This window comes from Musa acuminata, unplaced genomic scaffold (assembly GCF_036884655.1).
Source record: "Musa acuminata AAA Group cultivar baxijiao unplaced genomic scaffold, Cavendish_Baxijiao_AAA HiC_scaffold_316, whole genome shotgun sequence".
NCBI lineage: Eukaryota > Viridiplantae > Streptophyta > Magnoliopsida > Zingiberales > Musaceae > Musa > Musa acuminata.
The window spans coordinates 13,967-38,998 of record NW_027020576.1 but is presented as its reverse complement, the minus strand read 5'-3'; the positions used below and the strand labels follow the sequence as shown (position 1 = coordinate 38,998).

The 25,032-nt window shown below is 36.3% G+C and overlaps 1 pseudogene; it reads right to left on the bottom strand.

The window, feature by feature from the left end:
• Positions 1 to 3,288: 3,288 nt before the first annotated feature.
• LOC103981687 (26S proteasome regulatory subunit 4 homolog) lies at positions 3,289 to 24,954 on the bottom strand (annotated as a pseudogene).
• Between the last annotated feature and the right edge of the window lie 78 nt (positions 24,955 to 25,032).

The following is a 25,032-nucleotide window of genomic DNA, read 5'->3' as shown; positions in this document are numbered from 1 at the left end:
GAAGAGGAAGAAGTCGAAGGACAAGAGAAAAAAGACAAATTTAATGAAGATGATTTGTGTGAAAATGACGATAATATTGATTATGATGAATGACTTTGATGTAAAATTTTATTATTTTAAATGTTAAAACTTTTTGTTATTGTGACATTGTGATTTTGTATCTTAGATTTTCTTAATTTAATAGCATATTTTTATTTAAAATTTTAAATAATTATATTTATTAATTATATTATATATTTTTATATTTTAGCCCTCGCTTCGCTCGGGCGAGCGCCTAGCGCCTCGGGCGTTTTTGGACCTTGGCGCCTAGCGCTTTTTAAATCACTGGAAGGAAGATGAAAGCAAAGAGGAGGAAGCATACCCAGAATTAGTGGCACATGGTGCGCACTATGGGCAGCATGTGCGCGATGACAACTGATAGCAGGCAGCTCGTGGGCAAAGAGGGCTCGCATTCTAAACCATTTAATAAATAGTTTTTTTTCTTAATAAGTTAGATCAAAACACCCAAAACAAGGGGGGTCCGCGTATCTATTCAGAGACTGCTAAACACCGCCCATCTTATACCGGTCTAAACAAAACAACATCCCATAAATTAACCCACAAGAAATCTTACAGTCCATTCTGCTAGTTTTTGACATTCTACATCTTTCTTTGATATCAATGTAACTAAAGTCATGCATATCATGAGTACAAACCAAAACTCTTTCTACTGATGGGGTATACACCCAGTCTCATGGAAAATGAGGGCTAATTAGATACAATTTCAGAAATGGTAATTTATAATGAGATCTTACTACTGCTATATGAATATATAGATTCCAAATATCCAAGAACAGAACCACGTAGCATGCTTGCATTGTTAAACTCCTAACTTTACAGGAATATCAGTTTTAGATTTACCTCATGATGTTTTCATGTAACCAAAAATCCTTTCCCCGTAACAAAATAAAGTTCCACAGGATATTAATGTTAAATGTGCTACTTGTCCTATGCAGAAATTTGGTCAAAATGGTTTAGCGCTATCAAGACAAACATTTCGACACAATTAAATCAATATTTGAACTACATTATACCAACAAAAACACTATAATCCAACTATTTAGGGTCAATTATGTGAATTATTTCCCATCATTGACGTCTGAGTATAATCATCAAACAATAAGGTAAAAGCTTAATTGGTTCAGAAACATTCAATCAGATCTTCGTCATGTGGCAAATCCCAAATATTAAATGTGCAAATATAATAAATTCAAATAATTATAATACAATCCACATAATTGAGGTGAGAGGAAAGAAACATGCAAAAAAAGCAAAAAAGATAAAGATAAAAACGATCTTTAAGCTCCGACTTAAGGGCATCAAAGTCACCTGGAAATAGTCTTTGCTTGAAGTGTGAGCAATTGTACCTAAAGGCAGAATGAATCTAGTGAATTAAGAGAGACGAAAACTACTGAACAACATAGATCAATAAAGAGAGACCAAAACACTTGTGTAAAGATTTGCCAAATAACCAAAGGGAATAAGGCTGGCAAAAGCAAAGACTAGTGGTCTAAAACTCAATGGAATTAGCACGACCTACAAGTTTCAACAAGAATAAACTGATTTATCTTTTTGATGTCTAAAACTTGCTCAATATTAGACATGATATGGTTTAGACAACAATATCTTGAAGGTTAGTGGTCCATAGTGGCAATAACAAATACCTGAGACCACTTGCTCATGCGGCAATTAAACATTCCGAGAAAAACTGCGAGTGAATTAGTGATCCTTCTTTATGCTTTAGCCAAAACACAAAAGATCAATAGTTCAACTTAGTCAGCATGAATCCTGACCCTTTCTGGAAATGTCATGTGCCAACAAAGTGAATCAATGTATATTTTGTCCCATTTCAATTTCCATTTGTGACAAGTTGAAGTCCCACCTACTGAATTGCCATTCTAGTTTATCTTTCGTATTTCCTGAAAAAGACATGTTCCAACATGAAACAATTTAGCATATACTTTTGATTTCAAACTAATTACATATTACCTCCCATAGTTAGCTACCATTAGCATCTCGGTCCTTACACTTCAGAAATTTACATTGGCATCCCTATAGTTACGAAAGTGAAACATCTAAGTCAATTTACCTATACACCATTAATTTTACCGATATAAACATAAAAATAAAGAGCAAAAATGTACTCTTAATGTTCCAGTTGGTCATGGCAAACAACGTCAGTGGTGGCAAACGGCAACGTCGCGGGTGACTATTGTGGATGAGGAGAACGACGATGAAAGATAAGGGTCGCTATGCATCTACATCGACGTCGACGCAGTTGCCGAGCGGGGAAAGGGTCACCGATGCAGATGTAAGGTGACGCTACTCGGCATACGCATCGATGGCCCTTTTGCTCGACAACTACGTCGCGCCGACGTAGATGCAAAGTGGCATCACTCAGCATCTGCATCGACGACCCTTGCAGATGCAAAGTGATGTCGCTAGGCAACTACATCAATGTCGACGTAAATGTAAAGCAACGTCACTCGGCAACTGCATCGACGTCGACGCAAATACAGAGCGACGTCACTCGGCAACTACGTCGGTCGCTCTGCATTTGCGTCGACGCCTACGCAGATGCAGAGCGACACCGCTTTGCATCTACGTCAACGCTGATGCAATTGCCAAGCGACGAAAGAGCCACCAATGCAGATGCTGAGCAGCCCTTTAGCCACTCGACAATGCCAACGACGCCGACGCCGATGCCGATGCAGAGGCACTCTTACCTCTCACCGCTACTCTCCTCATCCACAATAGCCACTCGCAACCCCCAACAATGCCACCATCCGCCACCACCGATGTCATCCACCAACGTCAACTAGAATGCTAAAATTACCTTTTTGTCTTTTGTTTTTGTATTTTCGTCGATAAAACAAACAATGTTATGGTAAATAGACCTAAATGTTTATTTTCGTAATTATAGGGATGCCAATGAAACTTTTTAAAGCATAAGGACCGAGATGCTAAAGGTAGTTAAATACAAGGGGTATTCTGTAATTAGTTCTTTGATTTCTTAAAACATAAAAAACACAACACATTTATATAAAAGGTATGTGATTACAACTTGGGCATGAAGATGCACAATATTTCTCAAAAGATTATTTATGTTGAACCATTTTTGTTATCCAATTTGTGATTATCAAGGTCCACAAACAAACATCTAAAAATAATATATTGAGAATCACGATAATCAAAAGCGACAAATGAGACAAACCTTCATGTTATAAGGCAAGCGAATTAATAGCTCACATGTAGTCCCTTAGGCACCCCTTCCTTCTTCTTAAACGTCACCTTCTCCTTGGCCTTCTTGAAGTCTGCATGAGTTAGCTGAGCGTAAGATGATGTAGCTACAAATTACTTTGATATGTAACTGAGGGCACTTTGGGAATGCAAGATAAAGCAAATGGGTATTAGTTTAAACTCTCAATCCAATGCAGGTCAAATTCAACTAGCCGATCCAAACCTTAATTAGCCTGAGTAAGGACCTATATGGATCATATGGTTTAATACCAAATGGTGTTGTTTTTGTATTATCTTTTACTGATAATGTGTGAAAAAGGTTGGAATATTGCCCGATAAACTGGTGAGATACCAATGCAACAAGGTGTCAAGACCAGAAGTCGACCGAGCTTTCTAAACCTGGTTGTAGACCTTTAGACTTGAAAACATGAAGCATAGACTTGAGTGTTCAGAGATCACCAAAAATGTCACCTGAACAAATTTCCAATATGCTTTTGTAAGTAAATCTCCCTCAACATGTAAATAACTTTATTACATCCAGCCCAAAGAATGATCGTTTCCGGTTCTTTATTCTACTTCTTATAACAAGTTTTATCCAAAGCAATGATACACTAATAAAGATTGATACAAAATTTAGCTTCCTAAAATGGTCATGATCCTCTTGCCCCAAGAAAGAGAAGTAATAAGAACTTGAATCATCAAGGAACCCCCATTCGGGTAAATTAGTGGCTTTATAAAATACCTACCAGGAACTATAACTGGGGTCAGAAGAAGTCATCTAGACAATACAGCTTTATAATATGAATATGAAAAGCAATCTAATGGAGAACGTAGACTAAATACAGCTTACATGAACCATCACATTTAAATTATAAAGAAATGAGTTACCTTTATAGAATATGAGAGGTAATATGAAAAGTTCTCCTGTCTTTTAGTGGTTAACTTTTTAAGTGATCAATTTCTGAACATTTAATAGGAACATAGGAAAAATTCATAAAATCCCTAGGGTATGGACAACTGGCATTCAAAAGTCAATATCCATTTAAAAAAGCATGTATACATCCCAAACAAAAGGTATATAAGACCACAATAACAATTGCTGATAATATTAGTGTAATAACAAAAGCTTTATCTAACAATGACCTTCTATATAAAAGAATACAATTTTACATGTAAATATGTGACACACCTTCATCCTACGCTCTCTTAAAGCAAGCAAGCCAGATTCAGTACAGATTGTCTTGATATCAGCTCCAGAGAACTCGTCCTTTGTCATGACAAATTCTTCCAGGTTGACATTATTGGCCAGCGTCATTCTAGAGGTATGTATCTAAAGAAATTAACATGAAAATAAGAATTTAGCAAGAACCCGCAAAGTGTACAAAAACATGCACCGGTGTTCTATAAGTATCCTATATTTGTTCATGAAACATAACAAACCTGAAAAATACGATGTTTAATGTCTGGCAACGGGAATTCAATCTTCCCATCAATACGACCAGGCCGAAGCAAGGCTGGATCAAGGCTTTCAATTCTGTTGGTTGCAAGACCTTAACATCCCCCCTTGAGTCCAAACCATCTAACTGGTTCAGCAATTCCAACATGGTTCTCTGTATTTCATGCTCACCACCAGAATGAGCATCATATATGAAATTGGTCAGATAGAATAGTCTGATAATTTTAACTATGATTTACATACAAGAGAAAGAAAAAAGTGAGACTTTTATTTCTCATCGACAGACCTTTTGGTGCCAACTGCTTCTATCTCATCAATAAAGACTATCGAAGGAGAAGGTTCATCTGCCACTCTAAACAGTTCTCTAACAAGTTTTGGGCCATCACCCAAATATTTCTGAATCAACTCACTTCCAAAAACATGCAAGAAAGTTGCTTAAGTTGAGTTAGCCACAGCCTGAAATTAAGCATTCATAAATAGTACAAAAATTAGGACTTTGCAATAACCAATGCAGATACCACAGCATTCAGATCACCATGCAACACAAATTGGATGGCAAAAACCTTTTAGGTCGCAAACCCACAAGAGAAAGATAATTCCAATTCTAAAGTGAAACTCAGTTAAGCTTTTTTTTTTTTAATTGGCCACCACCATCTAGATTGTAAATTTGTAATAATAGAAGGTCAATTTTTAAAAAAAAAAGACATCCATTGGTAAAGAAGAAGTGCACAGGCAATAAAAACATCCTTTCTCATTTCTCTTCTCTATTTACTCATAATAAATGCTGATAGATATACTAATCTATATTCTATACAAATGTAACTAAATAGAGATCAAGAGAATAGAGAAGAGGGAGGGTAAAGAATGTGTGGGGCAAAGTTGTAAAGTCCATGTTATGGAAATTCACATGCTACACTCTCACATTGGCAAGTAAAGTTTTCCCAGTTCCAGGCTCCCCATATGGTATAACTCCCTTGGGAAGCCTAATTCCAATATCTTCATACAGCTCAGAATGAGTAAGAGGAATTTCAACAGCTTCTTTAATTTATTGAATTTGTGCATCTAAGCCACCAATATCAGCATAAGATTCCAAAGGAGCTTTTTCAACTTTCATGACAGAAACCATAGGATCAAGTTCATCCTGAAGAAGCCCAACAACAGACAAGATCTGCAAAAGACATTTTAATCTAATCACCCATTTATCCACTCAATAACAACATATCCTGATATAATATTTCAGAATTTAACAATTATGTGAACAAAAGCCACCAAGTAAGAAGCATATCATTATGTATCATGTCATGTGAAGATGCATAAAAGGTAAGGATTAGAAACATCTAAAGCACAGGCTAAAATAAAAAGGACAAAGACCAATAATTATTTTACACTTCAGTTGAATAAGATACAGGTACATAATAATTCTGCAAAATCTTCTGGATTGGAAAAATCCAGAGTTAGATGTAGCTTGACCGGTTTCTTCACCCACACCTATAAACAAGTCAAGTTGTATATTGATCCAACCAATAAAAATATTCCAGCCCATTCAGTGTAGGTTACACTGCAGAGGAGACAAAATAAGTGTCAACCAACTGTAAGAAAGCTTTTCAAGAAAACTATATTTCAATCTCTGCAGCTGTCTCTTCAATAAGGATTGGACCGGACACTTGATTTTACTCCTAGGAGAAGTCCAAAACAAGAGGTAGACAAGCTAAATAAGACATTTCTCCTTTATTTTCAAGAAATGTTTTGAGTCACTTTGAAAATATTCAAATAAGAGAAGAAGGAAAAAACAACAGAAAACAAAAGGAAGAGGTGGAGGTGGAGGTGGAGATGGAGGCAAGACATACAGGAGTGGGCGACCCAAATTTCTTCTCACATTTAGAATTTCTACGATTGTTGAAAGCAAGTACACAACCCATCTATTAAGAAGCTAAAGAGGCCACCATTTGAATAATATCCAATTATTCAAACATATAGATAAAAAAAGAACCCAAACTGTCACTTTATCAAAGACTTTGACTAACTCACAGAATTAAATGACCACTGAAAATAAATGAAACAATCTTAAAGGATTAGAATTCAAATCAAACAGAGTAGATAATATAATTTGTAAAAACAAAATCAATGCTCTAGCTACCCAACATAGGTTTCCTAGATTGAGTGACTCAACACACAAACATTTAGATACATTCAAAAGAAACAAAGTTCCTAAGAAGAAAAGAACATGATGATTCTTAAGCAGGCATATGCAACAAAACTTGGATCTCCTACAGTCCAGCCCATGAATCTAATATATTACCATGTATCCTAGCAAAATGAGGCTCAATTTACCTTCTAGACTTCAATTCTTTTGTTATATTCTTAACTTTTGGACATTTAAGATACCCCCGGCCATAGAAATTATGTTGGCAAACGTATGATGCCCACAAAGGCTTCATAATGCAAGAAATTCTCTCCCATAAAAATTGACCACAAATCACTCGAACCCCAGATCTTCAGCTAACCAAGTTCGTCGAGCCTAAATACCAGTGATCTATGCAAATGCACATAATATTGCAAGTTATTTTTCATAGAAAACTAGCAAATTAGGTATATCAAGAAAACCACAACAAATTCGCACCCTAAACACTAAAAATCTTCACCAATCCGAGATCATGCGACCAAACCATAATCATTAAACCAGCAAAACTGACCTTATTGGGCATAAGAATGGCAAAGTCCAGTTCCAGTTGATCCTTGTCGACAAAAGACGGGATCCTAACGTAGTACTCGAACTTTTTGTCCTTTTTGTCGCTATCGTGCTTCCTATCGCCGAGGCGCCACTAGTTTCCCATGCCTCCGGGGGTTCCCTGGCCCATGGATCCTAGGGTTTCGAGGAGTACCACCATGAGAGCTCGAGATCGAGAGTAAGGCTTGGGGATTTGGCTTTGGAAAAGAGGCGGAAAAAGAGAAGCCGATCTCAGTTTTCATTTGCCTTCAAAGTGACACAAAATTACAAATACACCCCTCTAAATATAGTTATTATCCTTCTAATTTTAAGGTACCCTCCAATCACCATCTATTTAATTCTTAAGATTCTAACTTACATCAACATTCTATATTATATGACAAGAATGCTTAAAAAATTAAATTTTATTTTAAATATATTTAAGTTACATTTAACTCTTAAAATTATAATTTACATCAATCTTATATGATTGGAATACTTTAAAAATTATTTTTATTTTAAATATATTTAAGTAATATTATATATGGGATTAGGCATGATTGCAATAGAAGAATAAACTAAAAAAATTATATAAAATATTCAAAAAACAAACAAGTCAATGTGAATGATATAAAAATAGACCAGACATAAAAAGAATTCATCAATTCTAATAGTTGAGGCATTACGACTTATTAGAAATACCGTGGAAGAGATAACACATGATTCCAATTATTAGGGATGCCTTATGAAAAATTTGTATTAAAATAATAAAACACATATGTTATATTAAAATTTAATTATTTTCATTCAAATATAATATAGCCAATTATTTAGAGCAAGACTTAAATTCTTAACTTTAATAATCAGGATGTTTTTTTTTCTCTATTTAATGGTTCACCACATTACTCCATTACGGTAAATAAAACTCATTTGACACTTACTATGTGGAATAATATGATTGCAATCAAAGCTAGATTTTAGAAGGGATTCCATCCAAAATATATAAAATAAATAAATAAATACACAGTTAATCTTACAAGAAACAAGCAAGCAAGTATTCAGAGCATAAATACAATTAGTGTTTCTCATCATGATGAGATGGGCAAAATAGCATTAAATTTTCATACTCCTTTCTGCTTCTGTTAATCACATCACATCTTTAAGAAACAGAATCAGTCAATCTAATCTCTTTATAACATTAGCTTAGCAATCTTTTGACGAAATTAAGATACTTGTTTTTCAGCCATTAACAATGGACACAAAAGCAGAAAAAAGAATTCTGTAACAATGGACAATGTCAAAATGGCCTATCGAATTACGTAAAACAAATAAAAGAAATAGTTTGTATCGATACTTACCAGCAAAGCAGCAGCATCATCAATGGAGTGATTCAAACATAAAGACCATTCTTGGCTTGTTTGAAATATACAGCTCTAGGATCACCATCCATGCAATTTCATAAATTTTGGTCCTTTGTTGCATAACATTAATCAAGTTTTAGTCACTTCGCCATGAATGGTTGTTTAAGAGATATCAGGTGATTTTGTTTATGGGGGTCAAAACACAAATAGAGGGTGCAGTATTTAGAAAAGAAAAAAAAGGAAGTCTCAAATAAAAGTAAACATTGCATTTCTTCGACAATTATCTTTGTGAAAATTAAGTGTTGGTTGCTGAGACAATGGATCTTTTGTTCTACATACTAAGAAAGAAATGGTTTCAGACATGTTCACGTACCTCATCAAGTCTTGGGTAAGGATGCTTAGGAAGCACATCTAACACCTCTTTGTCCACAATGCACTTGCCATGAATTTCTTTATAAAGGTCTATGCATAATCTCACTAAATCTTTCTTTCTGAACGCAAGCTTGATAAGGCAACATCACTCCTCGAAGCCACTTCTAGAAAACCAGAGCTTTGTTCACAATGTACATGCCAAGAAAATTAATGCATTATTGTGGTGCTTATCAGCTTGTGAAATATCTCTCGATAGTACCTATACACTGAGGCTAGCAATTCATACCAATATCTGATTTTTCTATTACAACTAGCATCATGAACCGGTTGACTTCTATTTCCTTGTGATGACCTCAAAGAATTCACAGCAACCTTAAGGAACATTTTCTGATGAAGTAATGTACTTCCTAATCTGACAAGTAAGAACAATTATGTCATCATAATTCATTGAGGTTTAAAGTATTTTTTCCCCTGTAGTTCTAATGGTGAAGCAAACTTCCGTACATAGAAAACCTGGCTGTCAACAAATCATGCATACATCAGAATCATCTGAGAGAAAATGCAGCATAAAAACCTCCAGTTGTCTTCTTCTGTTTTTATCATCCTTCCTGAACAAGATAACATTGAGATACTATTCCTTTTACCTGTGTTGGATGCTGTCCTTGATCATCCCAGCTTTTATAAAACAGAATATTGGCTGTTGAAGCTGCCATCTAGCAACTCCACTTTTGAAATGTTTTAAAACAATTATATCTGTGTAACCTTCAACTGTAGTTATATCTGCAAATCATGCTTTCCACTCGTTAAGTCTTCCTTATACAATTCTGGACACCACAAAATTATCCATAATTAAGATCATACCTTCAGGAGTTTCTCTTCATGGCTGAAGAAAATTCACGTGCTTCTTTTGTAATAAAAAACTTCTCCTCCTAACCTTTTTATAGCTGGCTCAAAGGAAAGTCTGGTTGATGTTGATGGCACAAACAGAGCTACCATAAGATACCCCTCCAGCATTTTGCTTCTCAATGAATTCTTCTCAATCTTTTCCATCTCAATTGCTATTTCAAATATTCCATTCAAAATATCTGGAACAAACTGTTGAGATTCACTGACATCATCAAGCTAGAACTTGTTGCCACATGAAGCTGAAAACTTCTAAGAATCAAATAAATAGCACTGGCTGCCACTCATGGGTAAATCTAAAAATGGCCTCCTTCAGCGTGTCTTGTCAAAGATGATGGTTTGCATAGTAGATTGGTGGAGACAGGATGTGCTCTGAGAAAGATCAAGTTCTCAACACTGATAGTTCAATGAGAAAAGATAGATGCTTGATGGCATCTCGTTGAGCGATCGCTTGAAGTCAGCAAATCCTTCTGCATTACAAGACCTGATGGAGTGAATAAAGCCATTGCAGATTAAGAGGCAACTAAAACAACGCAAAATCATTTCTTCAGACAAATTTGAGGAGTATAAGAAAAATTAAGTTACAAAAAGAATGTATTATACAAAAACTATATCATAATAGAAATCAGAAGTTAATTAAAGGGGAAGAACAGAACAAACACAGATTAACTACAAGCACAGAACTAATGTGAGAACTAATTAACATGAAACCAACATCCTAAACAGTGTTAATTTGCCATTCATTTTGATAGTTAGAGGAGAAAGAAAAAGAATTGGTGGTAACATGAACAACAATATACTTGGAGACCATGTAAAGATCAGTTACCTCTACCGTGTAAAGATCTTTGGAGACCATGTTGAGCCAATTTTCTCTGCTCCAGACATCACTCTTCATTAGCAACCAACACTCAGCAAAATTATACTTGTTCTGATAAGGGAGAGATTGAAAACCTATCATTGGCAAACACCAACGATAGTAGAACAGTTTGTTTATTTATATCCCTGGGACATTTTTCAAGTTTATCACATAAACCCAGTTACACTCCTCTGGAATTCTTATAGTATAGAACGGAAATGAGATAGTACACTTAATTATAACTTGGTTTCATAGAATGCATAGCCTCAGTTTTGCCTTAGCTTAAAGAAACTCATCAATTTATCTGCCATAAGCAATATGAATGAAGAAATTATAGTGCGAGTCTGCTTTATGCATCTTATTAGTGCACTTATAAGGATATTATGGATGAATGAGTTCTTCATCCACCCTTCTGGTCTTAAAGTTCCTAAATATTATGTCGATCTATATTTAAATGAATTTTGCAACTGTTGAATACCACCAAAATTAGAAACTGAGAGTCTTGATGATGAGATGCATCAGTCAATGGTCAGTCCAAACCACTGGAAAAATGATCCTTAACAAAGAGCATTTTTAGATTTCACTGATTCATATTGCTACAGATAATTCAAATAAGCTTTCCATTTTCCCATGGTCTCATTTTTCACATCAATATTATAGGACTTCACCACCATTAATCCTTTTCATTAAACTATAAGTCAATGTTCAGCACTCGAATGATAATACTTAATTAATTGGTAAGTTCAGCCAGAGAAATAAAGCATATGTTTGGTTCCCTTATCCATTAGCATGGGCAATATTATATCGAGAAATAATTTGGCAATGTTCATTGAGTTAATGTTGTTAAGGCTGACTACGAGACATGATGTCCAATAGAAAAAATGGGGACACGGTGGATGTATTAGTATAATGTAACAATCATGAATTAGGTGCCAAAATTGAATAATCATGAATAAAAGCCTAAACTGAAAATGATACTTGTTAAACTACAGTAAATGCCAAGATAATGTAAGACAATGTAGGTTATAGTTCAGAGTAAAGGCAAGCATAAACATTTAAAAACAGCTAACTTGGTAGATGAATATGCCTGCCAAAGACATACCTGCACTCGAGGCAAAAGTGATTGTGATAGGACTGCAGACAGCATACTTAAAACCCCAAAAATAAACAATTAAAACATATGATCAAAGCAAAGTAGGATAATTCATCTCTTATAAATGTACTTATAAGGAGATGAACAATTGAGAGTTCCTCTATGACCCATTGAAACACAAGATGGCACTGATTGAGAAAGGATAAAATATGAAAGCAGTTCTTAACTCGCTAGTGTTAGATCATTGGCTAAAAGCCTAAAATTGGATACTGCTGTCAAGTAACTCTTGTCGGAAAGACAAAATGCATAAGAAAATCTTATTATTTCTTGAGCTAATCTAAATGTAAAGAAGTACTGAGAGGTAAACAAGTATGAAACAATGGTGTATGCAAGTCATCTATTTGGCACTCTGGTTGCTGAATAGATGTTACCAGTAAAATTTTGCACGATTTTTGTTTAAAAAGAAGCTGATTTTATTGCTCGTGGAATCAGAGGACAGATTTTGACTGTGTATCCAACTTCGCAATAAAAAGAAAAAAAATACCCATTTTCCTTGTAGCTGAAGAAGTTATCGCAGATGTTGCTGGTCTACTCTTGTTGCATCAGGTGCAGCAACTCAGCGAAGGAGGCCTCATCGTTCCCGTAGAAGGTATCGGGCATACTCAGGAGCTCGTGAATCCTCATGGCAGTGGGGTCGGAGGCATCGTCGACGATCGCCGCCGCGAGAGGAGGAGGAGGAGGAAGAGGATCTTGAAGCCCTAGGATGTGATGGGAGCTCGAGCACTCCGGTTCCTCCGGTAACTTAGTTCCGCTATTTCTCAGGGCCAGGATCTCTGGTTCCAGCAGGGACCTCACGATGGTCCAAAGCGCCCCCTGGTCGTCCCACGCCTGGTCGACGGCAACCTCCTCCGGGGGCTTGATTTTCGGCGTTTTATTGATGCCGGGACCGGCGCCGTCGCCGTACTTAGGGAGGCGGCGGATAATGCGGACCACCTCTTTCCGGTCCTGAGGCCAGGTGAGGAGGTCGGGGACGGCGCCGGGAGGTGCATCATGTGGAGCGAAGGAGATGGCGGCGACGTCGGTGGCGGTGAGGGTGGAGAGCTCATAGGCCTTCTTGAGGAAGCAGGCCCTCCTCTTCTTGAACGCGGTGCGCCGTGCCCTAGGGTCGGCGATGAACCTCACCGGCCGCTTCATCTTCGCCCGAAGAGAGACAGAGAGAGAGGAGGGCACGACGGAGGATTGACCAAGGACGGCGAAGCCAAACACGAAGAGAGGGAGAGAGATCGAAGGAGGAAGAGAAGAGAGAGCGAGAGCGGGAGTGGGATGGGGGTGGAGACTGAGGATATATGTATATATAGGCCGCGTTAAGTTCAACTGGAATCGGATCTTCTAGTGAAGCGGGTCCGAAGCATGTGCGATGCGACATCCACTCGAAACGGATCCGAAACATGTGCGATTCACGTGCTGAGTAGTCGTACGGGAGAGAAAAAAGGTTGCGGTGTGCTTATTCATTACAAACACAATAAAATGCTGTCTTCAGTATTTAGCGAAAAAATGATCTCTATAATGATTTAATAATTAGCATAAAATGTTTTCAGAATTCTCACCAATAATATATATATATATATATATATATATATATGTATATATTTTTTAAAGCAAAGGAGAAGAAGATAATCTCTCTCTCTCTAAACATCACGGGCAACTAATTTTGATATTAATTATCCTGTGAAAGAGCTGAGCAAGCCATGAAGTTGTTCTTCCTCCTCACAATAGATAGGCTTTTATTATTTGAAATATTATTATATCATTTTTATGTATAATTTAGAAATTATGTCAGATTTTAATGAGATTTAGAACATTACATTTGATTTATACATCATAACATTACATGTATGTTGTACATATTAACATCCATTAGATAATAATTGTTATTCAATATGTTCACAATATACCATATAGCATGTGTTTGAGATCAGATCTTAGAAGTTCAGAACTTTTTTAATGACATTTTTTATGAAACTGCTAACCAAAATTTTCATTTCTTTTTGTGCTTCAGTTTTCTTTCAAAATAAAGAATAAGAGATTTTCCATAAAGACTTCACAAAGAAAGTGTTTTATAATGTCTCTCACTCTCTCTCTCTCTCTCTCTCTCTCTCTCTCTCTCTCTACAAAAGAATTGAGCACTCTATAAAGTAAAATGGACTAACAAAATTTTGCTGCTCAAGAGATCAAATAACCAGGAAAACACAAAACAGGGAGAAGACCAGTACTGGGTGGAGTGCACCATCAAATAAAGTAGTATCCACCTCATCCCTACTCAGAGAAACATAGATTCAAATCATCCCAATTGCCTCCAACAATCTTCTGCTGCTACATGGTGGAGTTTGGTGTCAAAATATGAGGTGGCTTGAGTTCAAGAATTGGCAGGGATTTCATGGAGCAAATGACTCAACAATGTGATGTCAGGAGGCACAACCAGACCAAACAATGGTGTTCATGCTGATGTGTCTCATATGAGGGTGTAATTAGAGAACAACTGCATCAGGTTGTGAAGAGCTTCAGGATAAAATTTCCTAGCAAACAAGTAGCAAGGTCTCTTCATTCCATTCCACAAACAAGGTTTCACAGTCACCACTTTCTGCAAAATAAATAAATAAATACATGATTGATATAAACAAAAAAGAACTCAATACTACTGTTGAGGTTGGTCTTTGATTATAAAACACTGGAAGGACAGTTAAATAGCAGATTTGGTGTACTCAAGTTTGAGCGATTAGTTTCTCTTCCAGATTGTGTTGCGATGGCATTAAACAATTATTTAATAGCTTCAACAGTAACAGTCTTCGGAACACTGCATAGTCGATCACCTGGAAATAGTCTTTGCTTGAAGTGTGAGCAATTATACTTGAAGGCAGAATGAATATGGTGAATTAAGGGAGACGAAAACTACTCAACAACATAGATCAATAAAGAGAGACCAAAACACTTGTGTAAAGATTTGTCAAATAACCAAATGGAATAAGGCCGGCAAAAACAAAGACTAGTGGTCTAAAACTCAATGGAATTAGCACGAGCTGCAAGTTTCAATAAGAATAAACTGATTTATCTTTTTGATGTCTAAAACTTGCTTAATATCAGACATGAAATGGTTTAGACAATAATATCTTGAAGGTTAGTGGTCCACAGTGACAATAACAAATACCTGAGACCACTTGTTCATGCAGCAATTAAACATTCCGAGAAAAACTGTGAGTGAATCAGTGATCCTTCTTTATGCTTTAGCCAAAACCCAAAAGATCAATAGTTCAACTTAGTCAGCATGAATCCTGACCCTTTCTGGAAATGTCATGTGCCAACACAGTGAATCAATGTATATTTTGTCCCATTTCAATTTTCATTTGTGACAAGTTAAAGTCCCACCAACTAAATTGCCATTCTAGTTTATCTTTCGTATTTCCTGAAAAAAATATGTTCCAACATGAAACAATTTAGCATATACTTTTGATTTCAAACTAATTATATATTACCCTCCATAGTTAGCTACCTTTAGCATCTCGGTCCCTACACTTCAGAAATTTACATTGGCATCTCAATAGTTACGAAAGTAAAATATCTAAGTCAATTTACTCATACACCATTAATTTTACCGATAAAAACATGAAAATAAAGAGCAAAAAGGTACTCTTAATGTTCCAGTTGATGATGGCAAACAATGTCAGTGGTGGTAAACGGCAACGCCATGGGTAACTGTTATTGATGAGGAGAGCGACGATGAAAGATAAGGGTTGCTATGCATCTACATCGACGTTGATGCAGTTGCCGAGCGGGGAAAGGGTCACCGATGCAGATGTAAAGAGACGCTACTCGGCATATGAATCGATGGCCCTTTTGCTCGGCAACTACGTCGCACCGACGTAGATGCAAAGTGGCGTCGCTCAGCATCTGCATCGACGGCCCTTGCAGATGCAGAGCGATGTCGCTAGGCAACTACGTCAATGTCGAAGTAAATGTAAAGCAACGTCACTCGGCAACTGCATCAACGTCAACGCAGATGCAGAGCGATGTCACTTGGCAACTACGTCGGTCGCTTTGCGTTTGCGTCATCGCCTACGCAGATGCAAAGCGACACCGCTTTGCATCTACGTCAATGTTGATGCAATTGCCAAGCGACGAAAGAGCCACCAATGCAGATGCCAAGCAGCCCTTTCACCACTCGACAATGGCAACGACGCCGACGCCGACGCCGAAGCAGAGGCACTCTTACCTCTCACCGCTACTCTCCTCATCCATAATAGTCACTCGCAACCCCCAACAATGCCACCATCCGCCACCACCGACGTCATCCACCATCGTCAACTAGAACGCTAAAATTACCTTTTTTGTTTTAGAATTTTTGTTGATAAAATGAACAACGTTATGGTAAATAGACCTAAATGTTTTATCTTCGTAATTATAGGGATGCCAATGAAATTTTTTAAAACATAAGGACCAAGATGCTAAAGGTAGTTAAATACAAGGGGTATTCTGTAATTAGTTCTTTGATTTCTTAAGACATATAAACACAACACATTTATATAAAAGGTATGTGATTACAACTTGGGCATGAAGAAGCACAATATTTCTCAAAAGATTATTTATGTTGAATCATTTTTGTTATCCAATTTGTGATCATCAAGATCCACAAACAAACATCTAAAAATAATATATTGAGAATCACGATAATCAAAAGCGACAAATGAGACAAACCTTCATGTTATGAGGCAAGAAAATTAATAGCTCACATGTAGAGTCCCTTAGGCACCCCTTCCTTCTTCTTAAACGTCACCTTCTCCTTGGCCTTCTTGAAGTCTACATGAGTTACCTGAGCATAAGATGATGTAGCTACAAATTACTGAGATATGTAACTGAGGGCACTTTGGGAATACAAGATAAAGCAAATGGGTATTAGTTTAAACTCTCAATCCAATGCAAGTCAAATTCAACTAGCCGATCCAACCACTAAAGACGTGTAGTCCAACTCAAACTAATCAAGTGAGAGTGTCTCTTCAAAGAAGACTAGTTAATGTTCCATTTGTTGGGTATGTCCCTACCATATCAAATTTGTCAAACTTAATATGCACCAAGCCAAGGGTAATATTCAAGTATTTGACGATCTTGTTTGAAAAACCTTTGATTAAAACAAACGTTTGAAAACCATCAGAATCCATATCAACAATATTAGTTTTGAATTATTCGTATTGTTTCTTATCAACTATATGATCCAACATGTGCCCAAGAGCAAGAATTTTACTTATAAGCCAAACCTTATTCTTTTACGTTGAACTGATCTTATTCAGTTTATATTTTACTTTTTAAGTTGATTTTTTTTTATTTCATTATTTAGGGCCTTGAATGATTCTCTCCCAAATTGTCTCACTTCTCAAGGCTATAGAAGAGAATTGGGAAAAGAAAAATAAAGAACAGAGAATCAGAAATTAAGACAAGATCAAGACATTTCCAAGAGCCAAGGCATCACCACATCACTTCTCTATACGAGAGATAAGCTGTCATAAGAAATGGGAACAAAATAGATAAGTAGCATCTTTCCTTTCCATTTTCTATTTTTGGAGGAAGAAGAGGATCTCTATTCTAGAAGCATGACAAACTGTTTCAGTGGTCAACCACTGTTAAGACACATTGGTGGAGGTTTAGAGCCTATAACAAACCTTAATTAGCCTGAGTAAGGACCTGCATGGATCATATGGTTCAGTACCAAATGGTGTTGTTTTTGTATTATCTTTTACTGATAATGTGTGAAAAAGGTTGGAATATTGCCCGATAAACTGGTGAGATACCAATGCAACCATCTTTTACTGCTTCTATCTCATCAATAAAGACTATCGAAGGAGAAAGTTCATTTGCCACTCTAAACAGTTCTCTAACAAGTTTTGGGCCATCACCCAAATATTTCTGAATCAACTCACTTCCAAAAAATGCAAGAAAGTTGCTGAAGTTGAGTTTACCACAGCCTGAAATTAAGCATTCATAAATAGTACGAAAATTAGGACTTTGCAATAACCAATGCAGATACCACAGCATTCATATCACCATGCAACACAAATTGTATAGCAAAAACCTTTTAGGTCGCAAACCCACGAGAGAAAGATAATTCCAATTCTAAAGTGAAACTCAGTTAAGCTTTTTTTTTTTAATTGGCCACCACCATCTAGATTGTAAATTTGCAATAATAGAAGGTCAATTTTTTTTAAAAAAAGACATCCATTGGTAAAGAAGAAGTACATAGGCAATAAAAACATCCTTTCTCATTTCTCTTCTCTATTTACTCATAATAAATGCTGGTAGATATACTAAACTATACAAATCAATAAAGTGTTGTCGCTAGAGTTAGAGCCAATAAATAGCACACATAAACACAAAATACAAATGTAACTAAATAGAGATCCAGAGAATAGATAAGAGGGAGGGTAAAAAATGTGTGGGGCAAAGTTGTAAAGTTCATGTTATGGAAATTCACATGCTACACTCTCACCTTGGCTCCCCATATGGTATAACCATCTTGGGAAGCCTAATTCCAATATCTTCATATAGCTCAGGATGAGTAAGAGGAAGTTCAACAGCTTCTTTAATTTATTGAATTTGTGCATCTAAGCCACCAATATCAGCATAAGATTCCAAAGGAGCTTTTTCAACTTTCATGACAGAAACCATATGATCAAGTTCATCCTGAAGAAACCCAACAACAGACAAGATCTGCAAAAGATATTTTAATCTAATCACCCATTTATCCACTCAATAACAACATATCATGATATAATATTTCAGAATTTAACAATTATGTGAACAAAAGCCGCCAAGTAAGAAGCATATCATTATGTATCATGTCATGTGAAGATGCATAAAAGGTAAGGATTAGAAACATCTAAAGCACAGGCTAAGATAAAAAGGACAAAGACCAATAATTATTTTACACTTCAGTTGAATAACATACAGGTACATAATAATTCTGTAAAATCTTCTGGATTGGAAAAATCCAGAGCTAGATGTAGCTTGACCGGTTTCTTCACCCACACCTATAAACAAGTCAAGTTGCATATTGATTCAACCAAAAAAAATATTCCAGACCATTCAGTGTAGGTTACACTGCACCAGCTGTAAGAAAGCTTCTCAAGAAAACTATATTTCAATCTATGCAGCTGTCTCTTCAATAAGGATTGCACCGAACACTTGTTTTTACTCCTAGGAGAAGTCCAAAACAAGAGGTAGACAAGCTAAATAAGACATTTCTCCTTTATTTTCAAGAAATGTTTTGAGCCACTTTGAAAATATTCAAATAAGAGAAGGAAAAAACAACATAAAACAACAGACATTGCTCCCGCTCCCACTCCCGTTGCCGCTGCTCGCTGCTGCCGCCGCTCGTCGCTCTCGCTCCCGCTCCCGCTCCTGCTCCCGCTTCCTCTTTTCTCAATCAGCACCCCCTTACACACCTCTTACTTCTTCTCCTTCAGTATACTGTTAACTGTATACAGTATACTGTTAACAGTATATTAATAATAGTATTTATATTTATTAGATTAATAATATATTATTTTGATTTTAATATCATTAATTTTTATTTATTTAAAATTATTATATTTAAATAATTATATTTAAAATTTTAAATAATTATATTTATTAATTATATTATATATTTTTATATTTTAGTGACTCGCTTCGCTCAAGCGAGCGCCTAGCGCCTCAAGTGTTTATGAAACTTGACGCCTAGCGCTTTTTAAATCACTGACACAAATAGAGGATGCAGTATTTAGAAAAGAAAAAAAAGGAAGTCTCAAATAAAAGTAAACCTTGCATTTCTTCACCAATTATCTTTGTGAAAATTAAGTGTTGGTTACTGAGACAATGGATCTTTTGTTCTACATACTAAGAAAGAAATGGTTCCAGACATGTTCACGTACCTCATCAAGTCTTGGGTGAGGATGCTTAGGAAGCACATCTAACACCTCTTTGTCCACAATGCACTTGCCATGAATTTCTTTATAAAGGTCTATGCATAATCTCACCAAATCTTTCTTTCTGAACGCAAGCTTGATAAGGCAACATCACTCCTCGAAGCCACTTCTAGAAAACCAGAGCTTTGTTCACAATGTACATGCCAAGAAAATTAATGCATTATTGTGGTGCTTATCAGCTTGTGAAATATCTCTCGATAGTACTTATACATTGAGGCTAGCAATTCATACCAATATCTGATTTTTCTATTACAATTAGCATCATGAACTGGTTGACTTCTATTTCCCTATGGTGACCTCAAAGAATTCATAGCAACCTTAAGGAATGTTTTCTGATGAAGTAATGTACTTCCTAATATGGCAAGTAAGAACAATTATGTCATCATAATTCATTGAGGTTTCAAGTATTTTTTCACATGTAGTTCTAATGGTGAAGCAAACTTCCCTACATAGAAAACCTGGCTGTCTACATATCATGCATACATCAGAATCATCAGAGAGCAAATGCAGCATAAAAACCTCCAGTTGTGTTTTTCTATTTTTATCATCCTTCCTGAACAAGATAACTTGAGATACTATTCCTTTTACCTGTGTTGGATGCTGTCCTTGATCATCCCAGCTTTTATAAAAAAGAATATTGGCTGTAGAAGCTGCCATCTAGCAACTCCACTTTTGAAGTGTTTTAAAACAATTATATCTGTGTAACCTTCAACTGTAGTTATATCTGCAAATCATGCTTTCCACTCGTTAAGTCTTCCTTATACAATTCTGGACACCACAAAATTATCCATAATTAAGAATTTAAGATCATACCTTCAGGAGTTTCTCCTCGTGGCGGAAGAAAATTCACGTGCTTCTTCTGTTATCAAAAACTTCTCCTCATAACCTTTTTATAGCTGGCTCAAAGGAAAGTCTGGTTGATGTTGATGGCTCAAACAGAGCTACCATAAGATACCCCTCCAGCATTTTGCTTCTCATTGAATCTTCTCAATCTTTTCCATCTCAATTGCCATTTCAAATATTCCATTCAAAATATCTGGAACAAACTGTTGAGATTCACTGACATCATCAAGCTAGAACTTGTTGCCACATGAAGCTGAAAACTTCTAAGAATCAAATAAATAGCACTGGCTGCCACTCATGGGTAAATCTAAAAATGGCCTCCTTCAGGGTGTCTTGTCAAAGATGATGGTTTGCATAGTAGATTGGTGGAGACAGGATGTGCTCTGAGAAAGAGCAAGTTCTCAACGCTGCTAGTTGAATGAGAAAAGATAGATGCTTGATGGCATCTCGTTGAGCGATCGTTTGAAGTCAGCAAATCCTTCTACATTACAAGACCAGATGGAGTGAACAAAGCCATTGCAGGTTAAGAGGCAACTAAAAAAACGCAAAATCATTTCTTCAGAGAAATTTGAGGAGTATAAGAAAAATTAATTTACAAAATGAATGTATTATACAAAAACTATATCATAATAGAAATCAGAAGTTAATTAAAGGGGAAGAACGAGAGCGGGAGTGGGAGGGGGGAGACTGGGGTTATATGTATATATACGCCACGTTTAGTTCAACTGGAATCGGATCTTCAAGTGAAGCGGATCCGAGTATGTGCGACGCGACACCGGCTCGAAATGGATCTTAAAGTGAAGTGGATCCAAAATATGATTCACGTGATGATAGTCATACCAATAATATATATATATATATATATATATATATATATATATATATTTTTTTTTTTTTTGAAGTAAGGGAAAAGAAGATAATCTTTATCTCTCTCTCTAAACCTCACAGGCAACTAATTTTGATATCAATTATCCTGTGAAAGAGCCCGCAAGTCATGAAGTTGTTCTTCCTCCTCACAATAGATAGACTTTTATTATTCGAAACATTATTATATCATTTTTATTTATGATTTAGAAATTATGTCAGATTTTAATGTGATTTAGAACATTACATTTGATTTATACAACATAACATTACATGTATGTTGTACATATTAACATCCATTAGATAATAATTGTTATTCACTATGTTCACAAGATACCATATAGCTTGTGTTTGAGATCAGATCTTAGAAGTTCAGAACTTTTAAGTTGTTCTCTATTGTTTGTGTTTTTAATGACATCGTTTATGAATCTGCTAACCAAATTATTCACTTCTTTTTGTGCTTCAGTTTTCTTTCAAAAAAAGAATAAGAGATTTGCCATAAAGACTTCACAAAGAAAGTGTTTTATAATCTCTCTCTCTACAAAAGAATTGAGCACTCTATAAAGTTAAATGGACTAACAAAATTTTGCTGCTCAAGAGATCAAATAACCAGGAAAACACAAAACAGAGAGACGACCAGTACTGGGTGGAGTGCACCATCAAATAAAGTAGTATCCACCTCATCCCTACTTAGAGAGAAACAAAGATTCAAGTCATCCCAATTTCCTCCAACAATCTTCTGCTGCTACTTGGTGGAGTTTGGTGTCAAAATGAGGTGGCTTGAGTTCAAGAATTGGCAAATGACTCAACAATCTTCTGCTGCTACTACTGCTGAGGTTGTTCTTTGATTATAAAACACTGGAAGGACAGTTAAATAGCAGATTTGTTGTACTCAAGTTTGAGCGATTAGTTTCTCTTCCAGATTGTGTTGTATAATTGTAGCTGAAAACAGATAGCAGCAAAGATTTTGTGACGATAAATACAAGTCAAACATGGAAAGAAAATGAAATTCTTCTAGTATCAGTTATGATTCGGCATGAACTAACCAGATTTGTTACAGTCGATGGCATTAAACAATTATTTGATAGCTTCAACAGTAACAGTATTCGGAACACTAAATTAAAATAGATGCTTTTGGTGCTTTGGAGTTCAATCCTCCAAATAGTGAACTGAGAAAATATTTGACTTCTTTTGACATTTGACATTATTTTCTTACAAGTTATATCGGCTTCTAATTGAATAATTAAATTTCATCCATCAGATTATTTTTTTATTTATTTCTCTAAAGGCTCAGATTAAGGGTCATCAATCCCTTCAAATTTGTACTGTGCCTCATGCATGTATCGTGCTACTATGTATGATTGCATAATGTCTCAAAGGTTTTGGTTGACGTAGTCATGTAGAACAAGCATTTTCTTACAAAGTCCTACCACTTATCACTATCTATGACAAAAATGCAAGAATTTTAGATGGATATCTGCAACATGTTCCAATTTCCTTTTATATGCTTCATTAAACCTAAGCACATGAATAAACTGAAGTAACTCAGAGGAAAAGAAAAACTATAGAACTTGGCAGTCAGCTTGCAAAGATTAAGTTACTTTTGCCTAATCTGATGTGCTTTCGGTGATTGTGACAACACTAACGAAAGTAAATCAGGAATAGGTGAACCAGAAAAAGGAAAGAATCAGTATATATGAACACAAGTTCTAAAAGATTTACCTTTTCATCAATGGTGACATGATAACTCTCATCAATAGACTGTCAACAAAACCCATATCAGTCAACAAGAATTTAGAGGCATATGGACATCCTAAAGTATGAATTTTTGAAAGAGAGAATGCTTACTGAAATATTCTTCGGGAGCTCAAAAGTGACATCTTGTGCTCAATATGCTTTTGGATGCCACTTTCCTTCAGACCAATCAACACGCATCACGGACCAATTGGCACTTCCAATAGGATCCACTATCTGCAGGATGTCGAAATGTCCTGTCTAGTTAGTGATACTATTAAATTCCCAGATAAGCCATTACTCAGGAAAGCCAAAATGCAAAATGATCTAATGTACTTACACTCGAAAGAGTTGGAAGATAGTGTTCATCAGCATAGCAGTTGCGACTATCAAAACCTGACTGAGGTCAAGAAATGGGCAAAAATAGCAATCGGTATTGCTGGTTGATCAATATGAGGGAGCAACCATTGAGTGATTCAACACATAAACTTGTAGATACATTCAAAAGAAATAAAGTGTCTAAAAAGAAAAAAACTTGATGATTATTAAGCAGACATTATGCATCAGAACTTGGATCTCCTACAGTCCAACCCATGAATCTAACATATTACTATGTATCCCAGCAAAATGGGGCTCCATTTACCTTATAGACTTCAATTATTTTATTATCTTCTTAACTTTTGGAGATTTAAGGTACCCCCGGCAATAGAAATTATATGGGCAAATGTATGATGCCTACAAATGCTTCACAATGCTCACTCATAAAAATTGACCACAAAACACTCGAACCCTAAATCTTCAGTTAACTAAGTTTGTCGAGCCTAAATACCAGTGATCTATGTAAATACACATAATATTTTAAGTTATTTTTATCAGAATACTAGCAAATTAGGTATATCAAGAAAACCACAACCAATTCGCACCCTAAACACTAAAAATCTTCACCAATCCGAGATCATGCGACCAAAACCATAATCATTAAACCAGCAAAACTGACCTTGTTGTGCATAAAAATAGCATAGTCTAATACCAGTTGATCCTTGTCGACAAAAGATAGGATCGTAACGTAGTACTTCATTCTGATCGACGACGAAACGATGACATGGTTCTCATCGATGAGCTCGTCCAGGTTTCTGACACTTATCGGCGACTCCCGAAGATCATCGAACTTGGAGCGATCCTCCTCGTTCTTCTCCTCGTAGGGACAAAGGTGCTCCTGGTTGGCGGCGAACGCCACCTCCATGAGGAGGTAGTCTTTGACGAGCTCGACCTTGAGGATGTGGAGGCGGCACTTAGAGAGCAAGGTGATGGTGGGGAGCCAGGCAACAACCTCAGAACCCATCTGCCTGCATTGCTTCCGTTTGACTTGGGACGGCGATGCTGCCAACTCAATCTTTTTATCCTTCTTGTCGCCATCGTGCTTCTGATCGCCGGGGTGCCCCTAGTTCCCCATGCCTCCGGGGGTTCCCTGGCCCATGGAACCTAGGGTTTTGTGGAGTACCACCGAGAGAGCTCGAGATTAAAAGTAAGCATATGAGGTTTGGCTTCGAAAGAG